This window comes from Columba livia, chromosome 2, assembly GCF_036013475.1.
Source record: "Columba livia isolate bColLiv1 breed racing homer chromosome 2, bColLiv1.pat.W.v2, whole genome shotgun sequence".
Lineage (NCBI taxonomy): Eukaryota > Metazoa > Chordata > Aves > Columbiformes > Columbidae > Columba > Columba livia.
The window spans coordinates 144609688-144624132 of record NC_088603.1 but is presented as its reverse complement, the minus strand read 5'-3'; positions in this window follow the sequence as shown (position 1 = coordinate 144624132).

Below are 14445 nucleotides of genomic sequence, written 5' to 3'. Positions count from 1 at the left end.
CTGTTTAGAAGGTAATAAATTAAAAGTAGTTTTCTGTTGGATTAACAAATGTAGAATCAATGAATATCCAGAGTTGAAAGGGACCTATGAGAATCACTGAGTCCAACTCCTGACTTGTCTGGCTCACTCGTAACTCATTCTTGTTTGATGCAATGGAAGAGATATGGGCAGGATACGCATTCTACTTGGGAATCAGGAGCAGTTTGCACCTTCTGATAAGTTATATCAGCTCTTCACAAAAGCTCCCTGGATGATATTTGGACTGACGACAAAAATGAATAGGATAGAATAGAATAGAATAGAATAGAATAGAATAGAATAGAATAGAATAGAATAGAATAGAATAGAATAGAATAGAATAGAATAGAATAGAATATTTCAGTTCGAAGGGATCACCTAGTCCAACTGCCTGACCAGTTCAGGGCTGACTAAAATTTTATTAAAGGCATTGTCCATATGTCTCTTAAACACTGACAGGCATGGGGCATTGACCACCTCTCTAGGAATCCTGTTCCAGTGTTTGACCACCCTCTTGGTAAAGAAATGCAATTTAATGTGCAGTCTAATCCTCTCCTGGTGCATCTTTGAACCTTTCCCATGTGTCCTATCACTGGATAGCAGGGAGAAGAGATCAGAACCTTCCTTTCTTCATCCCTTCTCAGGAAGACACTCAGCCTCCTTTTTTCCAAACTAGACAAGTCCAAAGTCCTCAGCTGCTCCCCATAGGACATTCCTTCCATCTCTGTCAACAGCCTTGTTACCCTCCTCTGGATGCATTCAAGGACCTTCACATCCTTCTTAAATTCTGGGGCCCAGAACTGCACACAGCATTTTAGGTGAGGCTGCACCAGTGGCAAATACAGCAGGATAATAACTTCTTTTGCCCTGCTGGTTTTGCTGGGTTTGATGCACCCCAGGATTCAGTTTGCACTCTTGGCTGCCAGGGCACACACTGCTGACTCATGTTGAGGTTAATGTCAGCCAGCACCCTTAGATCACTTTCCGTAGGGCTGCTCTCCAGCCACTCTCCTCTCCCAGTTTATAATTCTGCCTGGCATTACTCTTTCCTAGGTATAGCACCCAGCATTCCAGCTTGTTACCTTTCACTCCATTAATAATAGACTAATGTTCCAATCTATCTAGATCCTTCTGCAAGGCGTCTTGTCCCTAAAAAGGGTCAACAGTACTTGCTAGTTTGGTGTCATCAGCAAACTTGCTAATAGCGCTTTCAACTCCTGCATCCAGATCATTGGTAAATGTATTAAAAAGAACTGGCCCTAGAACTGAACCCTGAGGAACACCACTGGTGATTGCTTGCCAGACAGATGTAGCCACATTCACTACAACCCTTTTAGTGCTTCCATTCAGCCAGTTCTTCACCCAGCACACCATAAATCTGCTCATCCCATAGCTGGACAACTTGTCCACAACGATGCTGTGAGGGACAGTATCAAAAGCCTTACTAAAATCCAGAAAATCTATCTCCACCACTTCCCCTTCATCCACTGGGTGAGTGACAGCATCAGAGAAGGATATCAAATTAGTTAAGCAGGACTTTTCTTTTTTGAACCCTTTTTTGAACTGTGCCTGATGACTGCATTATTCATTAACAGTTGCTCCATAGTACCCAGTATAATCTTCACAATTTTTCCAGGAACCTGGGTTAGACTAACTGGTCTGTAGTTCCCTACGTCTTCCCTCATGCCCTTTTTGTAGATTGAAATAACACTGTCTGGTTTCCAGTCAGCAATGACCTCCTCAGACACCCGAGACATTTTGAGGGATCCTGCCTTGATATCTGCTAACTCCTTCAGAACTCAGGATGTATCTGTGGACTTGTGAATGTTCATCTAATACAGCTGATACCTTTGCAGAATCACAGAATGTTTAGGGTTGGAAGGGACCTCTGGAGATCATCTAGTCCAACCCACCTGCTAAAGTAGGTACACCTAGAGTAGATCACACAGGAATGCATCCAAGCAGGTCTTGAATGTCTCCAGAGAAGGAGACTCCACAACCTCTCTGGGCAGCCTGTTCCAGTGCTCTGGCATCCTCAAAGTAAAGAAGTTTCTCCTCATATTCAGATGGAACCTCCAGTAGTGTCCAGTAGATAAAGAACTGATTATCTATCTGAAACATATTTGTTACCTGCCAATAACAGCAAAGATTATTTTCAACTAATTAAAATCTATATTAGCATACCATCATAAATAATAATTTGAACGACATAAGCATTTATTCTTTCATGAGGTATTTTCAGGTTATTGCAGTTGCTTACAATGAAGTATCAATGATGGTCAAATTTAAAATATTTGATAGTTACCTCAGAGAAACCTGATAGACTTTTTTTATTCAGTAATTCACCTTTTCTGTAGCTTTTCAGTACACTTTGTAGCAAATAGATGTCATGTATAGAAAAAGGGGATATCTACCTGAAGTCACCACCTGAATTAAGTTGTTGGTGATGGTAGAACAAAGCCTAAAGACAAATACATGCTCCTGGGTGCTTTTGAGCCACCCAGAATAAAATATGTAGCCTGGAAACTGCGGATCTACAGTAGCACATGGATCCAGTGCTGGGCTCGTGCTAATAGAACTGCGGCAACTCTGAGCTGGGCACAGCTTGGATCTGGTCAGTTTGGAGCAGGGGTAGAGCAGCTTGGGTCTGCTTGTGTACACAAGTCCAAAACCTCTGTGCCTGTACTGAAAAGCAGTAACCCTATAGCATTTTTCAACACAAAGAGTTAATATTTCCACTGCATTTATGATTAAATAAAAGACACTGTAAATGATAATACTCAGCACCTCTGAGAATTAGGTCATAAATACAGGTTTTAACCTGAGAATTAAGATTAGATGAGACTGATGTGATTAAAATTGATTGAAAATTATATTCTTTAGATTAAAGATTGGATTTTCCAATCATACTTGGAAGTATAGGTTGCAGTTATGCTTCTCGGCCTCAGGCCTTAGTCACAGCACTTTCCCATCAGCTTAACCTTCTGTTTCTCTAAACTAGTTCTGAGTTACTCTTGATGCAGTACTTGCCATTTTTTGTAGGCAGAATTAAATGAAGATCTAAAGAAATGGAAAATGTAGGTTACTGCAAAACGTGGCTTTCTGAGATTTGCTTGCTCTCAAAAGAATAGGCCTAACAGGACAGATTTATTATTATTTTGGTGAATACTTATCTATAATGTAAAACATCTCTCCACACCCAAATTACACATCATGGGAGTTTTGCAGGAGTCTGTTAATTATCTGCTTGACCAAAAGAATCCATGTTTCCCCAACTGTGAATTTTGCCAGTGAAATAGCTGAGTTATTCTCCCTGTTTAGACTATGGACTTTGTTTCACATCTGTACTGTATTAAGATGAAGAGCATTCCACTAAATAGAAAATAGTCATTCTGAAGCTTCAACCCCTACACCATTAATGTAGAACTAATGGCTGAGCAGAATTCACATTGGTTTTGCAAATATATCAGTGAGCATGTTGATATTTACACTTGAAGCTGGACAACTATCTTCTGTGTGCCGGCATCACAGAATATCTTTATTCTTTTAACACAGCATCTGTATGAGAAGTGCACTAAGCAATATCAATAAGAGTATCTGTAATTGTAATCAGCTCAGGTTTTATAACAGAATAATTATTCTATTAAAAAAAAAAAAGGCATAATAAGCACTTAGTTTGGCAAACAGTCTTAGACTGCACTTTGTCTTTTCTCAAGAGTTGGTACTTTCTTGTTACTCAGCACTGAGAGACGACGTTCTATGCATTTCACAACTGCAAAATATTTCTGCTACTTTTTCAAGTATTTTCTATGATTTATCCATATAGTCCTATGAGAAACAGTGGGGCATATGACATGTAACTGAAAATGGACATCCTGCTCAGAGGTCATAGGAGCCTAATTGAAGTGCTGCAAAGACCAAGTAACAAATCAAAGACAATGATTTTAAGCATTGGAAGAAAGTATTTGGGTCCACTGTCCAGAGACCAGAGAGAGAAAAGTGCACTGAAAACCTCTGAGGGGTAATGCCACGTACCTACTTGGATTACTAATTACTGCTGTAAAGGCCCTGTGTGCAGGTCCTCCCAAAAAGCCCTGTGTACAAGGCTTTTCATGACAGAGAACATAAGCTGCCAGAAGCAATTGCAAAATCTTGCCATAGTGCAAAAATGGCCAAATCGATTCTTAGTCTGCCTGAACCTTCCTAGGAAGTTGCAACAGCTGCTTTCCATGTTCCAAAGGTTTGTTCTTTTCTTTCCTCAGTAGCATATAGCCATAAAACCCTAACTCTTAGAACTTTGCAGAGAGGAAAACTGTGGCAATGCATGAGGTCTTTATGGAGCTGATGGTTTGATAGTAACATAAAGCAGCATCAAGGTAAGAACAGTCACTATACACAATTTTTTTGGCCTGGTACAAGTATTTTTGTTTATGTGTATTATTACCTTCAAGTGCATTAAAAATGTTGTGTATAATAGTGGAATATTAGGATTAAAAATGTTATGTATAATAGTGGAATATTAGGATTCATGAGATGATGTGACATTGATTAACACCACTTTAGTAGTATGCTCTCTCCTATATGTTATCTCTATGTTCCGAAATTCCTGCTTACTAAGAAAAAATATAAATAGAAACACAAAACAGCTATTTGCAACTATCTCCACATGAATATGGCCACAAAAACAGTATTTGAAATTATCTCCACTGAGAAAATTCTATGGTAGCTAAATTATTATTGATGTAATTTAATTACTACTTAATTACTACTAATTTAATTACTACTAAGACAAAATAAGTGAACAAGAACAATATTTTTCTAATTTATTTTAGTATATGCCTCTCACCTTAAGATGTGTTTCTGTTTTCTTAGATAAAATGGCATTAAATTGAAAATTACTGTTCACATCAGAACAAGAGTTCATTTCTCATTACATTTATGCTGTGGGATTTTGTGCCACTACATGAAGCCTACCAAGAAGTCAGTGAGCGGTAACATTCAACCTTTAAAATAAATTATCATTGAATTGCATTAATATTAATAATGCCTTTTATGTGCAAGCAAGGTACTTGGAATTCAGATTTTAAAAATCATTGGAAGAAAAAAAGAAAATCAGAAACTGATCTATGACCATACTTAATTTGCAAATCAAATAAAAAGACAAGAAGCCTGGGTGCATTGAGCATATGTCATTTTTCTCCATTATAAAAAAAAAAAAAATGCTGATATACCATATCAAATAAAATTAGAATACAGATCTTATAAAAAAAGTTTAGATGTAGGTTGTTTAAAGTACAGAATTGTTTAAAAATGTTTTTGTTGACCAAGCACATCTTTAGAGTAATTTTTAGAGGCTTCACTTTCTTGTTTATTTTCCCTTGAATACCCTGTACTTTGAGAAAAATGTTCTGATCCCACTGAAGGCAACACGAGCTTTTGGAAAGCAACATGAGTTTCTACCCTACAGCTCTGTAATGAGCTCATTGCAGCTGAAACTCTGCTTCTCCCTGACTCTCAGTGAGGTCAGCATCACTCCAGGTCAATGCAATGGACTGCTACTACAAAGGATATTTCAAAAGCATTCCCAAAGCATCAGCCCTGCGGAGAAATTCAGATATGCTTAACTTTAATGGTGACTTCTACAGGACAGAGAATATTTATAAGCTTACATGACTTTGCATCAGGCACAAGAGATCAAATAAAGCATCTGTAAGAAAGTCTGCTATTGCAATATAGAATGTAAACTATAAACACTTCCTTGAAGTAAGAATATATATATTCAGTGCCTCTCTAATGTTCTACTTCAGATTTATGCAGAACATGCAGGTTATAAGAGCATATATTTAAATAATAATTATTATTACAGCTATTTACGAGAGTGTAAAGTCCTAGAAATCCTAATACTGATGTCCCATTTAATCACCCCCACAAAAAACAAACAAACAAACAAAAAGAACAAACAAACAAACAAACAAACAAACAAAAACCAAACCAAACCAACAAACAAAACCCAAGCAACCAAAACAAAACCGAAACAAACAAACAAAACCCGTCAAAACATCTAGTACTTCAAAATGCTTAGGCTTAGAATTTAGATCATAGAATAAAAGGTATACTCACTGCTGTTTTATATTTAAAGTTGGTTTAAAGGATGCAATTATTTCACATTTTTAGTCAGTCATTTCTGCAGCGACTGAACGTATAAAAGATGAATGTGTAACAGAACTGTACTACAGAATAGGATTATATTCATGATACTGTGTTTCATGTCTCATATCAGTACATATAGCACACTGACCTAGACATTATTACTTTTTTATGGAATATAATAATATATGCTCTAGTATGGTGATTGTATCATGTCTAAACATGATGAGATAGTACGACATTCAACAATACTGAACAAGGAATTCATCATGCTTATTTGGTCTCTCAAGGGAGATGTATAATTTAAAAGTTTCATCTCTTTCAGCTCCCTCTACAGTCAGAAAAAGAAATTGTCACTTTCAGGTGGTGACACAGTATGGTGATACTCATTCCTTAGGTGCACTTCTACCTTCTGAAGTAAGCTACAGTGAAGCTCTTACCTCATCTTGGAGTGACAGTTTCTTTTAGAAAAGAGAGTGACTGTAAGTCTGCCTTATATTTTATATCCTTTTTAATTTACCAAGTTTGATGACTTTTTTTTCTGGTACTAGCTGTTTTTACCACACAGGTAGATGCAAACAGTAAAATATAACCTGGCATTGTGTAGATTTCTTCATCTCTACTGGGGATGTTAAAGTGCGTGCTTATTCTAAAACCAAATGGTTCTTTATTCCTCTTTCGTCATTACCATCCAAATGTACGTTGTCTTAAAAAAAAAATAAAAATAAATAAATTAAAAAATGCAGTACATGCTTTCAGAAATTTATTTCTTTTAGGAGATAAATGAAACAAAAAAGAATGGAGAATTTAAACCAGTACATACAAGTGCTTGTCCCCATTGCAGTGTGATATTTGAGTTATGCAAACAGAAAACAGTTGACAATTTTGTCCTCTAGGCTCATCATACACTGACACTTATGCCAATAAAACTTCATTCATAAACTTGGAGTTACTCCCAATTTATATTTGTGCAAGTGAAAAGAGAATCGGACTCATTGATTTTGTGACAAAATGCTAATGGTTCTTTAAAGGTGTCCTGCTTTTAAATGAATGTAAGGGTTGACTGCTTCCATACTGCATACTCAGTGCACCCTTCTGTCCTTGACCTTTATCTGAAAGATACAATTTCAGGATGACTTGGTAAAAGACTTTGCAGGAGAACCTGCACCTGTTTTTTTGCAATTTTCCTTTGATTCACATTTCACACACACAAAAAACAAAACAAAACAAAACAAAAAAACAATGGAAAATAGATTAATAACACTGACTATCATTTATGCATATATGTATGTTCAGTGGGTTTCAATACATGCATACAAAAAATATGAAAAAGAATTAATAGAAAGTGTTTAATTAGTTCAGTTAAAACTTTATTTTTGATGCATCACTTTTTCCTGAAGATTCTAAATCTCTTCATCATCACACTGGTTTCTGCAAAAAATGTAATCAAAAAGCCTAAATTCATGTCTGTTTTGCACAAAATATATGTGGTATGTAAACAGTATAAATAAGGGAATATGATTTTAAAGATGATTAGTGGTTTTATCAACAAGTCATTTTGAGAGTCATAATCTCAACCCCAGTATTGGGGCTTATATCATAACAAGTGTAATGACAACCTGGAACTTCTCAGGACATTCATAAGAAGTTTCAGCAAGTGAACATTGCCCGTGCAATACAAAAGTTCTCTTTGGTAGAGAAACTAAGAATTACAGTTTCAGGCTTATAAGTCTGTGACAATATGTAAGTAATTAATCACGCATCTGCAAGTCTGTGTCTCTGTCTAAAAGACCTCTGACCACCTACCTTCCTTGTACCTAGGCTAAGCTATTTGTTGCTTTATTGAATCAGCTTCAGTCAGTGGGAAGGAGCTAACATTAATTTTGCAGGCTAGATTTTGAAATTTGCCCCTAAGAGTCAGGAGGAAATGTTTCTTAGCACCACTGCATGTTTTCCCAACACATTTCCATTCCTTCTACTCATTATATTCCAGAATTATATTCTAATTTTCCTTCCTTATGTTAAATATTCTTTTATCTTTTTCCAAACCACTAGGTCCTTTGTACATTTAAATATACAATATGTGTTGTCACTGCTTTTTAAAGAGTGGCCAGCGGTTTGGTTTGTTTTTTGCAAGAACATAGCTTTACCTTGTAAATACGCTATGAATTTTTATCAGGCATGAATGTATAAAATAAAGGTTAGCCCCATTACCCAAGAAATGTATCAACCATTTAAGTATAATTGCTGCATGGTAAATTACCAAGAAACATTCGAAATACCTCATTTACAGTGGAAAAATGTATAATTATCTTTAAACATGTTAACTTGAATGCATTACATATAATATATATTGACTTGGTCAGTGTAATGCAAAAAATGCTTCACATGCCTATCTATGATTTAGTACCACTGCTAAATTACTAACAGAGCGCAATATTTGAAGAAATTAAGTAAATAACAGGAAACAGGCAGTGTGAACAGAACAAAAATCAAAGGTTGCGGTTATACCTTGCAGTAGAGATACAACAATCATCATAAGTAACAGTAACAATAAGTCTCTATATCTAATTTAAGGTGTGTGTGTTATGAATCACATTTGTCTTTGCAGAACCAAAAGAGACAGAATAGTGGAGTCTTAAAAAGTAATAATGACCCCAATGTGAACACCTGAGACTTATAAAGCAGTAAATCTAAGAACATAAATTTTGTCTCAGTGTAGAAAGATGTTAAGACAAGTGGTTTGGTACAGTAATGGAGGGCTGTAGAAGTGCAAGTATATCTGGTATGTCTATGGCTTTTATATTGTTTCAGTGTTTAGAAGTCACTGCAAGACAGTGTGGTAAACTTCATTTATTAGCCATACAATCTTCACAGTACTTTCAGAGTGAAAGAACTCTGCTATATAACACTATAAAAATTGACACTGAACTTTCTTTTTTTTTCAGAAACTTTTAAATTAGATTATTATTATTTTTAAATTTGATTTAATTTAATTTATGTTTTTAATTTAATGGCTTCTCATTTTTTGCAATCTTTCTTCCTTTCATTCACTTCTCCTTTTCCTGTTTTTCAAACTCCTTTTGTGTTCCAGTCTCATATTTTAACTTCTTTCAGACCTGCTGTTTCATTTCAGTCCAGCCTCTCAAGTCTTTACAGGTCCCTTACCCATTTGAGCACAAAAATTGTTTGCTCTCACTTTAGAAAATTAAACTCTTCTGCTCTATGGATTATTGTCTAATCCCTCTTCTTCAATTCAACTTTACATATATTGCAGACCAGAAGAGATTAATGGAATTTCTACCCTACAAACACACTGTTCTAATCTGAATTCTGCCTTTTACTTTTCATTAAAAATGACTGCAATGACGAAATCTTAGAGTCTTTCCTAAGCCATCATTTCTAAACCTTATTCCATGCTAATGTATTCTTAACGATTTTGTGAAAAAGCTGATGCTAAGAGTGGCAAGACAAGACTGTTTATGTCCTGTTTTCATATTTGAAGCCCCTTTAGATCTGTGGCTGAAATGAAGAATAAGTTTTAGATATTATTTTTGGTTATTCTACCTGAAAGTCTCATCAAAAAGTTTCTGCAAGTTACCTAGTTACTGAATTTCTTTCAGTGTACCTGTAACGCAAATAATGAACATGCATTGTTTTAGAAAACGTATCCAAGCACTATACTCCTGTGTATGCTTCTGTGTGTCAATATTTCTGTGAGTAGGATTGAGAAATTCTGGAATACATTTTTTTAAAAATAGGGGAAGAGATATTTTTGTCTCACATAATCATATTTCAAGTTCTATCATCTCAAGTATTTTAAAATTAAAGAAACATGGGGCGCAATAACTTGTTATTATTGTACTCTGACACCAAGACAAGTTGTGTATGTATTTGTCCATGTATTATAATTATATACAGAAATATCCCTCAGCTATTTAGATAATAAATAGATGAAGAGGTAGATGAATATGTAAACCTTCTCCTATGCAATATGACTGAAAGAAGAACACTAGAAGTATGTTAATTTTTTCAGTCCATTGTAGGCCCAAATACATTATCATCTCTGGAGTGCAAGAACAAGTATTGTAGGATGATTTCCAGTCACTTAGTTTGGAGAAAGTTGCAGCAGATCGCCAAGACTAGTGGCTTTTAGATGTTATGTACATGTTTGAGGTTTGGACATAGTCAGCTCATCAATAAAAAACATGGTGAGAAAATGAAACTTTAATATATGTCTTCAATTATGTGATAAAATGCTCATCTCTGCACACAGAGAGGAGTCAGGCAGCAATGAAGGCAGGCAACAAAGCAAGGTAGACAGAGAAGAAACCTGGCAGAGGGCAATGTGGGAGCCATGGTGCTCCAGTCAAGGACACGAGTCCTTGCCCTGGCCCCTCCAGAGCTGTTCCAGAAGAGCATCAGCCCCACAGGATCTGTTGTCTATGTATGGTGTCAGCAGATAGAACAGGTGTGGGTACATCAGTAGCATGTAATTACTAGTGGAGATCAAGCTAGACAAGTCAGTGAGTAGATGATGTAGCCTGAGAGACAGGGATGTGCACGTCTCTTGGAGTGAGGCACTTGAACAAGAGGGACCAGACCAGAAGGTCTAGTCTAAGTGCCAGGGAGACAATGAAATCTGGGGGTCTACCAAGAGACCTGTTTGTGTGTGTGCATAAACTGTAAACTCTCTAAAAATACTGAAACAGTCTGACCTTTTAGATACTAAACATTTTTCTTGACAACTGCTGATAATCTTGTCAAGCTAAAGCACAAAAACATATTTCCATATTCCTCCGACAGATCCACCGACTTTAGTTTGGAAGCCCATATCTAGTAAATCCCCCAAGGATGTGTTTAGCACAGCTGCTTGTGAACACCAGACTCAGAATACATGAAGCATTGAGGCAATCTGAGTTTCAGAGAATTAAAAACTGAAGGAAAAAAAAATGCAGTAGCTTTATCTGATTCAAGTAGAATTTGCAATGAGGAAAAAACATCCTAGAAATGTCAATTAATGTTGAGTCTTGTTTTCAGTGTCAAAGATTTATCACAACCTGAGTGAATTGTTGGTATAAATTTGGTTCTCTATGTGCCAGATGAGTTTTTTCATCAAGATACGATCTCAGGCTCTCTGAAGTAAAATTCATGGTTTACTATTTTATAGACATTGTAGCAGGCAGAACAAACTGAAACAAAGGTTGACTCTATAATCTAGTGGCTAGGACAGAGTAGGGAGATGAATCTTACTCAGACACACAAAAAAATCCTTTATCTGCAGGAAAGTTTCCATTTTGGGTTGATTATGGATTTTTCAATTTGATGAAAAAAATGTCAGTTCTCATTATCACTTTATTCTACACTTCCAAGAAAAAACATCTAAATGTTCAAAGACTGTTGATTTGGTTTGGTTTCATTTTGTTTTTCAAATAATACTTTTACACAATATGAAAATGCTGTAAATGAGCTTTGGAAGTTTCTGTATTAAAATTATGTCCAGTTAAAGAACTACAAAATTGATATAGGACATAGGCGCTGTATACCATTCATTCTAGATCAACATTAGGTGTAAATTCCTTTGTAACACATGTTCAGCATCTGTTACATGGAGTTACACGGTTCATATTGAAAAGCATAATGGATGATAAATCTCTTGATAAATTTGCAAGCTATGAAAGCCCTCTTACTTATAATTAGCCTAATATTTAAAAGAAACTGTATTGAATACTCTTATTATGACATATAAAAAGAGTGGGCAGAAAACTTAATTTTTCTCCTAACTAATTTAATTTCATATTTGGAGACAACTTCTCTTCATCCCTACAAGGTACTCTCCTATTTTTAAAATATTAGGTAATGACACATTTAGGTCCCACATTATTTTGCATGCATTATTGTCTATTATTTATATAAAATACACTGGATCATGAGGGTTGACATAGTAAATGGATGTCAACCATAGCAACATTAAGAAAGTTGTTTTGGGAAGGAAGGCTGACTGGTTCATTATTTATTTCTAAAACAACAAAACCCCGTGTTCTTCTTTAGCTCAGTCCTCTGATGTTACCAATTAAGTCCATGTAGAGTCTGTAAAGCACTGAACCTTTTCAAATGGCATTAATGGCATCAACACAGAAGCTAAAAAATGAGTCTTTTTATTTCCTGAATACAGCTACAACAAGTCCAAGGTTGATAAGAAATAGTACAATAATATGTATACTGTATTTTTCTTTCCACACTTCTCAAGCGGAAAATAAACTACAAGACGGTGACTGAGGGAGCAAAGTGTCTCCCATTATAAGTGAGGATCAGGTTTGTGACCACTTGCAGAACAGAAGTCCATGAGACCTGATGAGATGTACGCCAGAGTCCTGAGGGAATCAGCTGACGTGCTTGCCAAGCCACTCTCCGTGATATTTGAGAAAGCATGGCAGTCAGCTAAAGTTCCTCGTGATAGAAAAAAGGGAAACATTACACCTATTTTTAAAAAGGGTAGAAAGGAGGTCCCCAGGAACTAACAACCTGTCAGCCTCATCTCTGTGCGTGGGAAGATCATGGAATAGATCCTCCTGGAAGCTATATTAACGCACATGGACAGGGAGGTGATTTGAGACAGCCAGCATGGCTTCATCAAGGGCAGGTCCTGCCTGACCAACCTAGTGGCCTTCTACAATGGAGTGACTACATCAGTGGACAAAGGAAGAGCTATGGATGTCATCTATCTGGACTTCTGTAAAGCTTTTGACATGGTCCCCCACAACATCCTTCTCTTTAAATTGGAGAGGTATGGATTTGATAGGTGGATTGCTTGGTGGATGAGGAACTGGCTGGATGGTTACACCAAATGGCACAATCTCTGGATGGACACTTTTAACAAGTGGTGTCCCTCAGGAGTCCATACTGGGACCAGTACTGTTTAATACCTTCATCAATGACATAGACAGAGAGATTGAGTGCACCCTCAGCAAGTTTGCAGATGACACTAAGCTGAGTGGTGCAGTTGACATGCCTGAGGGCTGGGGTGCCATCTAGAGGGACCTGGATAAGACTGAGAAGTGGGCCCATGTGAAGCTCATGAGGTTCGACAAGGCCAAGTGCAAGGTCCTGCACCTGGGTCGGGGCAACCCTCAGCATCAATACATGGGGGACAAAGGAACTGAGAGCAGCACATGGAGAAGGACTTGAGGGTACTGTTGGATGAGAGGTTGTACATGAGCCAGCAATGAGTGCTTGCAGCCCAGAAGGCCAACCTTATCTTGGGCCGCATCAAAAGCAGCGTGGCCAGCATGTCAAAGGAGGTGATTCTGCCCCTCTCCTCTGGTGAGACCTCACCTAGAGTACTGTGTCTAGCTCTGGAGCCCTTAGTACAGGGAAGACATAGACCTATTGGAGAGGGTCCAGAGGAGGCCACCAAGATGATCAGAGGGATGGAACACCTCTCTGATGAGGACAGGCTCAGAGAGCTGAGGTTGTTGAGCCTGGAGAAGAGAAGGCTCTGGAGAGACCTTACTGCAGTACTTAAAAGGAGGCTATAAGAAAGATGGGGACTGACAGTTTAGCAGGGCTGCTATGACAGGACAAGGGTTAATGATTTAAAAGTATAAGAGAGGAGATTCAGGCTAGACATGAGGAAGACATTTTTTACAACAAGAGTGGTAAATTACCTGAACAGGTTGTCCGGAGAGGTGGTAGATGCTCCATCCCTGGAAACATCTAAGGTCAGGTTGGACAGGGCTCTGAGCAACCTGATCTGGTTCAAGATGTCCCTGCTTATTGCAGGGATGTTAGACTAGATGACCTTTGAAGGTCCCTTCCAACTTAAACTATTCTATGATTCTATGATTCCAGAACTATAGAAAGATATTAGCCAACACTTGGTTTGATTCTACAGCTCACTGTTTTATTTACTTTCTCACTTCCATTTATTCATCGGTGTTGTCTAAATAAATGCAGTTTCATTATTCAGGAGAGTTTATAGTGCACAACTGAAAATTAGTATTCACTGAGTCTGAGGAGAAAGATTTTAATTCCTTCCTAATCTATGCAATGCTTAACAGATCTCAGTTAAAGTGAGAGTTACTTTCTGCGATGAATATTTTCTGTTTTGAAGAGTCTAACAAATAGAACCTAAGTATAACTAACCAAATATTCTTAACATGTAATCATGAAGGCTGAAACTATAACAAGTGGCATAATATGTATCTGTACACAGCTACATTTACAATGCACTCTTTGTAAAGTGAACAAATTCATTGCTTTACCGGATAAGGAATGGTC